General features: G+C 38.3%; 1 protein-coding gene across 1 annotated transcript in view; it reads left to right on the top strand.

The window, feature by feature from the left end:
- mxi1 (max interactor 1, dimerization protein) overlaps positions 1 to 10,598 on the top strand; it is a 49,807-nt gene that overhangs the window by 38,116 nt on the left and 1,093 nt on the right. The gene's annotated exons all lie outside the window — the stretch shown is intronic.

Below are 10,598 nucleotides of genomic sequence, written 5' to 3'. Positions count from 1 at the left end.
TATACACACACACTATACACGCACTATACACACACGCACTATATACACACACACGCTATACACACACTAAATACACACACTATATATACACACACACTATACACACATTATACACTATACACACACTACACACTACACTACACTCCAAAGATACTGTATATGTCTCCTTTTCTCTTTTTGTATTTTTTCCCCTGTGTTTGTAATATCAGGACGATGGAAGAGTAAAGTTTCTACACAAGACGTCTTTCTTTTGTTTACAGAAAGCACTTTCGGAGCTGTTCACAAACACCACGATGAACCGCTAAAGAACTTCTGTTTTCTGTCTCCCTCTCGCCCTGTCTGTCTGTCTAATGGTCTCTGTCTGTCTGTATCATGATATCTGTCTGTCTGAAAGCTAAATGGTGAATAAACCAATGTCACATTAGGATGGATAGATAAAGAGATAGATGTTCTTTTAGTCACTCTAGTAACTCTTTCCTCATGATACGAGTTCTCATGAATCCTCACACTTCTTTAGAACGCTGCCATTTAGGACACGTGTTCTGTTTACAGGAAACGTGTCTAAATGAATGTTATTAGACTGATATTAGTTTCACAGTAGACCACTTCCACTGTGCGTGTGTGTGTGTGTGTGTGTGTGTGTGTTAGTGTTAAAACCAGCTGCATTACTTCTCTGTAAATCTCTGATTTCCAGAAAATGACAGTGTTACGTGGTATTCACAGTGTGGGTGTTGGATCTCAGCCAGACTCGAAGTCCACTTCCACTTCCACACACTCACTCATGCTTTAGCACGTTAGCATGACGCTACACTCAGACAGCTCAGGGGTCTCATTTATAAAGCGTGCGTACGCACAAAACGGGGCTGGAAACGTGCGTACGCCAGTTTTCGCGCAAAGGTTGTGATCTATAAAAAACAAACTTGACGGGAAAATGTGCGCACCTTTAAGCAAACTTTGAGGGAATTGGCGACACAGATGGTGAGGTCGTGAACTGAAGTTAGATTGTAGAAAATACATGTGAGAAGAACGATTATAAGCATTAATGACATTTCATTTTCACTCCATTTCATACGTTATATCCACATTATCATGAAGATTACATCCAACAGTGTTATTTGTGCCGATTGTTTTAGGCTATATACATCTAGTAAAATCCAAACGTAATTCAAAATGTATTAAAAATAAATACAGTCATGAAGCACAATCGCTACTCATCATCGGTCCTAACTATTACGGTGTTCATTACAAAACCGTCATGAAGAAGCACGTGTTCACTATAACATTTTCGTCTTAAATTTCCGCCCACAAATTAATTCTGTGATTTTGTCAAGGTGTTAACGATCAGTCTAATTGCTAGAAACATATAAATCCTCCGGTGACCCGGGTATGTAATGCTTCATGATGGCACTGCTGGCACTGTTGAAGGATTACGCCAATGGCCGAATAAGGAGAGAACGAGTTTTCAGGGACCATGATGATTTCCTGGCTAATAAGCCGATTTAGATTTCCTAGAGCTGTGCTCTTAGATCTATGTGTTGAATTGGGTCCAGTATTAGAGAGGGCAACACGCCGGAACCATGCCATCCCAGTCCAAATACAAGTCTTCACCACACTGGGGTTCTTGGCAACCGACTGTTTCCAGCGGGAATTGGCAGACAGGTAAATTATTTATATACAAAAAACTATAAGTAATCCTCAACTTTGTGTCTAAGACCTTTTTGTATATGAAATAATTCTATTGGAATCTATCATCTCACCCTATAAGTCTGGTACATCACAGCCGTCCCTGAGTGCCATAATATCTGTCGTTTTGAATGATATACTTAATATGGGTAGTCGATACGTCAGGTTCCCCTACACTGTGTGAGAACAGGCCGAAATTAAAATGCAATTTCCAGCAATGTCTGGTTTCCCAAATGTAATCGGCGCAATTGACTGCGCTCATGTTGCTATAAGTTCACATCTGAAAATGAATTTGCTTATGTTAATAGAAAGCATGTGCATTCTATTAATGTGCAAATCATATGTGACTCCAACATGACCCTCACAAACATTGTGGCACGCTGGCCTGGTTCAACACATGATTCCTTTATCTTGACACGTAGCAGTGTAGGGAACAGACTAAATGCAGGTGTAGTACGTGATGGCTGTGTTCTTGGTGAGTTTAACAAGATTAAAAAGTAGAAACTGTAACAATTTTGCTTTTAATATAATTATAACCTGCAGGCGACAGTGGCTACCCCCTGAGACGCTGGCTCTTCAACACATTTTTAAACCATCAGAGCGCAGAAGAAACTCATTATAACGAGGTCCACTCTCGTGCCAGCGCAGTGATTTGCATTGACTATTTATGGTTAAAAATGTTAAAAATCGGAATTTTTTTTGCCGTACACCATTTTTGGCTTTTGGGCGTACGTAAACTTTTAGTAGGGATCCTACGCACAGTTTTATAAATGAGACCCCTGTACTGTATGCCTTAGCAGACTGACAGATAAACACACTAAACATAAACAAGTACAAGTTCTACAGAATGCTGTCCAAAGGGAAAACATCTTGTTCGGTTATTAAAAAAAAAAAACGAAGAACCTTTTAGCGTGATGGAAGAGTTTACGCTCTACAGGTTAAAAGATACGGTTCCTCCAGGGTTCTTTGGATGGTTCTAGATGTTCTACAGGGAAGTGTTTAATCTGTACATAACAATGAACGTTACCTGTTTAAACCGATATAAACCCCTCTAGTGGTCCCTCTTATGCTAATCTTGTTTCCAGTTTTCTTAAAAGGGCTCCCTTTCTACTAAGAACACAGACTAGGTGTAAGGGCTAGCATTAGATTAGATTCACAGTGTGTGTGTGTATGTGTGTGTGTGTGTGTGTGTGTGTGTGTGTGTGTGTGTGTGTGTGTGTGTGTGTGTGTGTGTGTGTGTTTGGGCTAATCTGTCATCACATTTGGCTTGCCTTGTGTGAACTCGAAAACCTCAAATGCTGAAGTCAGCTGGGTGTTGGTCAGTCAGTGTTGAGTTTCGGGGAAACGAAAAACTGGTACAATGGGGTTTGAAGTCAAGGTCAGCATCATGGGCTTCCTGATACTGTGTGTGTGTGTATGTGTGTGTGTGTGTGTACTTACATTGCATATCTAACGTTCTCTAATGTCTTTATCATATTCATGCAAATAAGGCTTTGGATAATTAAATCTGTATCAACGTGTGAGTCTAATCAAAGAACACACACGTTATAATAGATGTTAGACGAACACACTGTACACTGAAGCGTTTAGGGTTTTTTACGCAGCATTCATTAATCTAAGGGTTAATAACATTTTGACCTATTTTTCTATCACAAGCTTTTAAATAGCGATACAAATGGACACGAATCATCAAAATTACACGGATCATCAATTTTGCGATCTTTTCAGGGATATACGATACTGCGTTATTGTACAGTGAGCGGAGCTTCTTCGAAGTTGCTTAGTTTTAGATACTGCTTTAGCTGTGAACTGAAAAGACTTTTAAAAAAATAAATCGAGATCTTTCAGTTTTTAATATTCCTAACAGTACGGTTTAAGAGCAGACATCTGATAAGTGACCTGAACAAATCGTGACATTTCCTCTTGTAGTGAAATGTAATGAATGAAATGTTGAAACCTCGGTTTCTATTTCCTTTAAATGGGTCTTTGATGCACACACTGCTGCTGGAGTCATTGACTGTTTGAGCTGTTAGTCATATAGCTGCTCTGAGTCATGTGTGCTATTTATTTATGAGGTCTGAGTCACTCACTATCACCGTTTTTCATACATTTAATAAGCCTGAGGATTTTAAAGCCAGTGTGTGTGTGTGTGTGTGTGTGTGTGTGTGTGTGTGTGTGTGTGTGTGTGTGTGTGTAGGATATTTTTTCAAACAGAAATTACTTCCAAAAAAAAAATAAAAATAATAATATTCAGTTCCTTATTCCAGAGTGTTCAGCACATGGTGGTATTATCACCACCTCAGAACACTGTGGAGAAGCCTGTGTTCTGTTCACGAATGATTCGACCTCACAGAATGACTAGAATTTCCTTTACATCCTTCAACAGGCCAAAATATCATCTCTTGTTGGTCATAACCTTGTATCATTGAAATCCCATAGTTTTATTAACATGTACAAAGACATTATAGACAATGTGTTAAAAAGCAGAAAGTTAGCCAAAGCTAATTTATGTGAAAAGTAAATTTATATTACTTATCGAAAACTTTTTCAACTAACTACATTACCTGAAAAAATGGTATAAAGCATGCAGTATAAACACACAGCACAAATACCACAGGATTAATGTAGCTAACTTAGCATCAGTTAGATTAACTAGCGATCAGCTGTACTAGCGAGGTGATCACTCGGGACATGAAGTCAAACATAAAGTCGATCTATTCTTTACGTGGTTGAAATAAACAATCCCACTGCCTTCTTTTTACCTCTTTCTTCTTTTATATACCGTGACCTTTACAGATCTAGGGTTGGTCCTGTGTAGAACAGGATGGTGCAGAAACAATATGCATCACTTCCTGTCTTTCCTGTCTCAAAGGTAAACAATGAAAATACAACTTATGTATATATATATATATATATATATATATATATATATATATATATATATGTATATATATATATATGTATATATACATATATATATATATATATATATATATATATATATATATATACATATATATATATATACACATATATATATATATATATATATATATATATATATATATATATATATATATATATACACAGCAGAAATAATACATACAGGATAGAAGTTACCAAATGGGATTTTATTATTTTTTTTTTTTGGGATTTTATTATTTATTTGTGAGTGTTTCTGAGTGTGTCTGCTTTACATGTAAAGATTTGATATCTATTCATTTGAGTGTTTCTGAGCTACACCATGTCTCTTTTTTTTCTTTTTTTTTTTTTCCCTTTCTCATCACACCTACATACACTCTCTCCTTCATCTTATACACACACACATACACACACACACTATGATTTGTGTCCTCCCTCATCCCTGCATGAGTCAGACCAAGGACATTCCCTTGCTTAGATATTGGAAACGCTAAGGGTTGTGTTTCAATACTGTGTGTGTGTGTGTGTGCTCTCTAATGAAGACACAGGGATATTGAGCTAAATATAGCACCTCTCTGAGGTAGAGCGCACGCCTCCACCTGAAGTGTCCCCTTCCATTCTGTCCTTTTTTTTGTCTGTCATTTAAACACGGGGTGATGCAACGTTGGCAGACTGTGATGGAGTCACTCATGATGCTGTAGGTGCTTTGTTACAGAGGGAACTAGTCATCCTGCCCTGAGCTAACGTGGGAAATGATTGTGAATGTGGGATTTTTACGTCTGAGACTCAAGTTTTTATATCAGTGCATGTTTTTCACATCAGATGATATTTACCAGCAAAATCTTAAATCTAGTTAAATACATGCTACAAGATGACAAAAAAAACAAACAAAAGTACAATTATTAAACTCTTAAGACATTTTTAGATTAATTTCATCCTTGAATTACTCACACTAGGAGTTGTCACTAACACTTGTATTATTTGCTGAGTGAAATTCAAAAGATATAAAAACGTCAACACGCTGTCTAGTCTATTATATTATAGTATTTTATTTTATTCTTCATGCACATCCTAACACACACTGAGTGAGAAAGCATCTGTGAAACCTGACACACACTAAACTTCTGGTGGCGCTGAAGTAAACCTCATGTTCATGACATCTTAGGGGTGTACAAACTTTTGTAATTGACTCAAAAACGATATATATAGACACTATGCACTGCTGTAAGGAACACTGCTGTATCCTTCCTGCTGGGGTTGTGTGTGTGTGCATGTGTGTGTGCGTGTGTGTGTGTGCATGTGTGTGTGTGTGTGTGTGTGTGTGTGTGTGTGTGTGTGTGTGTGTGTGTGTGTGTGTGTGTGTGTGTGTGTGTGTGTGTGTGTGTGTAATTACCGAAGCCTGTAATTAAAAAGTAGTCCCCGTGTGATGTCAGCGGAAAAGGATATAGGAGGAATCTACCTACAGCCGTCACCTTCTAGGAATGTAGGTGAAGGAACGGGTCTTTCTGTCATTTCTCAGCTTTCACTGTACGTGAGTCACAAAAATAAAATCCGCCCAGGTGGAATGAAAGAAAGGCAGCATGATGGAGAGAAAACGAATGTGTGTGTGAGAGAGAGATGGAAAGTTGTTTACAGCTACATCATACACTTGACTTGACAATGACTAGTTCACATAGTGACGGAGATCATGCTGTAATGTCTTCCCTTAAGAAACAAATAAATAAAATATAAAAAACAACGCTGCTATCAATAAATGGAAATAATGGAGGAGGATGATGATGAGGTCATCGTCTGAACTGAATCATCAGCCGCAATCGAACAATGGGCAGCGTGTTTTGTTTACATTGTCACTGGAGAACCTTTGAACACTCCAGACTAATGCGTTTAACATATGTGGTCATTGTGTAGCTTTAGAAAGGCCCTAATACACAAACACTACACACACACACACACACACACACACACACTTACTATCCTTGTAGGGACCTTCTGTTAAGGCTATAATGAACATAAAACCTTATGGGGACCTGCCAAGCGGTGTCAGTTATAACCTGCCATTGTAGGGACATTAAGTCCACACTTAAGATGTAAAAACATAACACACAAAATGAGGGATTTAAATGGACAAAACAATGATGGGAAAGCAGAAAGAAATTGGCAGCTTCCACTAATAAGGATGATCTGAGAAAGGGATTAAAATGCCGTCATGACTCTGTTAAAATGTCATCCACATAGAGCTGTATGGAAAGCCAAAAGAGTCATTAAAGGGATTTTCTGCACTCTCTCTCCAAGGGAAGTGATATAACCACAGGCCTTAACATTTGTAAAATTCATTCATTCATTCATTTTCTACCGCTTATCCGAACTACCTCGGGTCACGGGGAGCCTGTGCCTATCTCAGGCGTCATCGGGCATCAAGGCAGGATACACCCTGGACAGAGTGCCAACCCATCACAGGGCACACACACACTTTCATTCACTCACGCAATCACACACTACGGACAATTTTCCAGAGATGCCAATCAACCTACCATGCATGTCTTTGGACCGGGGGAGGAAACCGGAGTACCCGGAGGAAACCCCCGAGGCACGGGGAGAACATGCAAACTCCACACACACAAGGCGGAGGCGGGAATCGAACCCCCAACCCTGGAGGTGTGAGGCGAACATGCTAACCACTAAGCCACCGTGCCCCTCTCATTTGTAAAATAATTTGTGAGATTTTTTTGGTAACTTTCTTGTTCCTGGAATTTTGTTTGTGTTACACACTTACACTTTCTCTCAACTGTAAACTTCTGTGTGTCAGGAATAAAGCAGGACCAGTTCACTCTTTTAGGAAAATTATCAACAATGATGTGCTGCGAAGTAGTTACTGTTACCTCGGAAAGTTCAACACATCCCAAGCGTCTTATATACATGCATGTGTATATATACAGTTTATGGTTAAGGGTGGATGTTGGATGTCCACAAAATAAAAGATCTGTCTTTAATTTAACACTACAGCAGCTATAACCAGTCTTTCCCACACCATCGTATGAGAACTTCCCTTTAAATCTGTTCATCTTTGTCTACCCTATACATCCCTGTGAACGAGCTGTTACTATAGAAACTATAGAATTCGACGGATCGATGCGAACCAGCGTGAAATGATATAAAGCACTAATGTCACTACTGGCCTCCGTCTGACCGAACAGATTTGAGAATAAAAACGAATCAATACCCAATTGTATCATTTATGTCTTTAAATACAGACTAACAAACTGCCTCGAGTCATGATTATGCGATGATTAAGACAAACAATGGTTGCATTGTAACCTGCAAACACACAAAGCAATTAGCAGTGGGGTGTGTGTGTGTGTGTGTGTGTGTGTGTGTGTGTGTGAGAGAGAGAGAGAGAGAGAGAGAGAGAGAGAGAGAGAGAGAGAGAGAGAGAGAGAGAAAGAGAAAGTCTTATCACATACAATTCTATAAAGAATAGTATCTGCATACTGACTCTGTGACTTTAAATGAGGTGTGTATGTGGGGGTGTGGGTGTGTGTGTGGGTGTGGGTTTGGGTGTGTGTACTGACATTAAATACAAGCCTATGAATAAAACTAGTGTGACCTGGAGCACAGAAATGTATAAGGAAGAAGTAGATGATACTAATATTGTGTGTGTGTATGTGTGTGTGTGTGTGTGACACACAGATGATCAGTAAACAGAGTCAGTGTTGGTGTTGTGAGTGAGTCAAGGCTTACTGTGGAACATTTTGTGTGTGTGTGTGTGTGTGTGTGTGTGTGTGTGTGTGTGTGTGTGCTTCAAGCAAGTGTCATGGACACACCTCCTACACTGTACAAAGGTGATGAGTGAATAATCGGTTTTGTTTGAATGATTTTTGACCCTTTTATTTTTTTTCATCTGATTATCATCAAGCTTTAAATAAGCCAATACAATGAATTTAAATTACAGGAAAAGCACACACACACACACACACACACACACACACAGTAGTGTTATATCAGTGTCTTGAAGCCTTACAAGGTTGCATTCCGTGTGTGTGTGTTCACGTGTTATTGGGTGTGTTCTCGTCTTTTTCATTCCATAAACTCAGCTGGAGATCTGTGACTGAGTCTGTTGTCATCATCGTCATCATCATCATCGTTGTTGTCGTCGTCATCATCATCATCACAGTGTTTCCAGACTTGAGTTCTGGTCTTTTTTATTATTTTAAATAAATAAATAAATAAATAAATGAATGAATAAATAAGGAAACACAAATATTTCTCAGTCCCGGGTCAGTGACAGGGTTTATGATGTCACACGAATCGAATCCAGTCCTTTTTCTAGAAGATTCCAGCTTCTTATCACTGACACACTTGCTTTGAAGAAAATGGAGATTATGTAGAACATGTGACACATTTTGTGACACCTCTTTAGAGTCAACGGTGCAAAATAAAAATAGTAACGAAGACGATAGATTTTATTTTGCAGTGTACAAAAAAAAAATGATAGCAGAAAAACATCAAACATATCTTAATGTGTAGATGATATGTAATAAAAATATGATAATTAACTTTGTTGAAAATGTACTCCACAAAACTAAGATCAATTATAGTGTGTTTTTACATCTTTGATGCATAAAAAAAATCCAAGACACTTTGTTCTATTTTAGTGAATTTGTAGATGATTTTATTATATATATATATATATATATATATATATATAATATATCATATATATATATATATATATATATATATATATATATATAAAATTGTACTTTTAATTATAATTCCAACTGTTTGTTTGTTTATATGACAGAATTAATCTGTATAATATTAATGTATTGAATGTTAAAAGTAGATTGAATATCGGTTTCTAGCTAAACTAACATTTATCATTTTAAAATCTCTGGGTTTTTTTTTTTGTTTGTTATTGGGCTAAAAGGGGTGTGGTCTCCAGTAAATGAACCAGTAAATGAAGTGTAGATTTCTGCTGTGGTTCAAGAGGAGGATCTCGCTTCAGGACGTTCTGCTGTGTCACTTTGGCATCTCTACATTAACGTCCTACGTGTTGAATGTGGCGTGCCTCATTAGCACATGCCTGTTAATGATTGCAGGATGTGTGGCCTGTGGTAGTCACTCAGGATTTTGATTAAGGAAGCTGTGGAGTAGATATTATCTCCATTATCTCCATGTTTACATACATTTCCGGATTAATCACAAAGCTTTACTCTTCCAGTGAATTTTCCTGTGTAAAGATTTTCTACAGTCTTCTGAGTGACATCGTGTGGCACTTCAACATGCTGTGAGGAGAGCACTAATCCACTTACACTGAGTACGGTGTGGTGGAAATGGAGATGCGTCGTGTGTGTGTTTCTGTGTGTGTGTGTGTGTGTGTGTGTACAGTATATGTGCAGTGTTTTTAGAATTTCAGTCAGGAATCCAGGAAGCACCTGCTCTATTGTGTGATAGTCTTTATTTAAAGATTTTACATTGGTTTTGGAAAGTCAACTCACACACACACACACACACACACACACACACACACACAAACACACATACACACATGAACAGGACAGACCAGAACACAGACAAACCACATGGTGTGGGTGATAATAGCACTGGGAGAGAGGGGGAAATCCCAGACTGGCTTCACAGCAGGAAGACATGGTGTGCTCTTCTGGAACATTCTGACTAACATGGAACATCTACTTTTATCTAGAGATCATAATCATATGTCCTTCCTGACACATGGTTAGTATAACTGAGTCGTCTGTCACCGGGTCTTTGGCTCGTCCGAGTTCATAAGTCCCATCTCGCTTCTGTGCAGTCCTGGAATTTGAACCCAACCTTCTGGATACTGGAACAGATTCGAGGAAACACAATTTGTGATCTGCTGCTTTCTGATGAGTTTAATGATTGTCCTCTGGTGCACGATACGAGTAAATGGTGACTTTCCATTGGCGTCTATCTTACTTTATCTTTCTAATTTCTCCATTTTTAGTGGAAAC

This window comes from Tachysurus vachellii, chromosome 23 (assembly GCF_030014155.1).
Source record: "Tachysurus vachellii isolate PV-2020 chromosome 23, HZAU_Pvac_v1, whole genome shotgun sequence".
NCBI lineage: Eukaryota > Metazoa > Chordata > Actinopteri > Siluriformes > Bagridae > Tachysurus > Tachysurus vachellii.
This window is presented reverse-complemented; position numbering and strand designations above follow the sequence as displayed.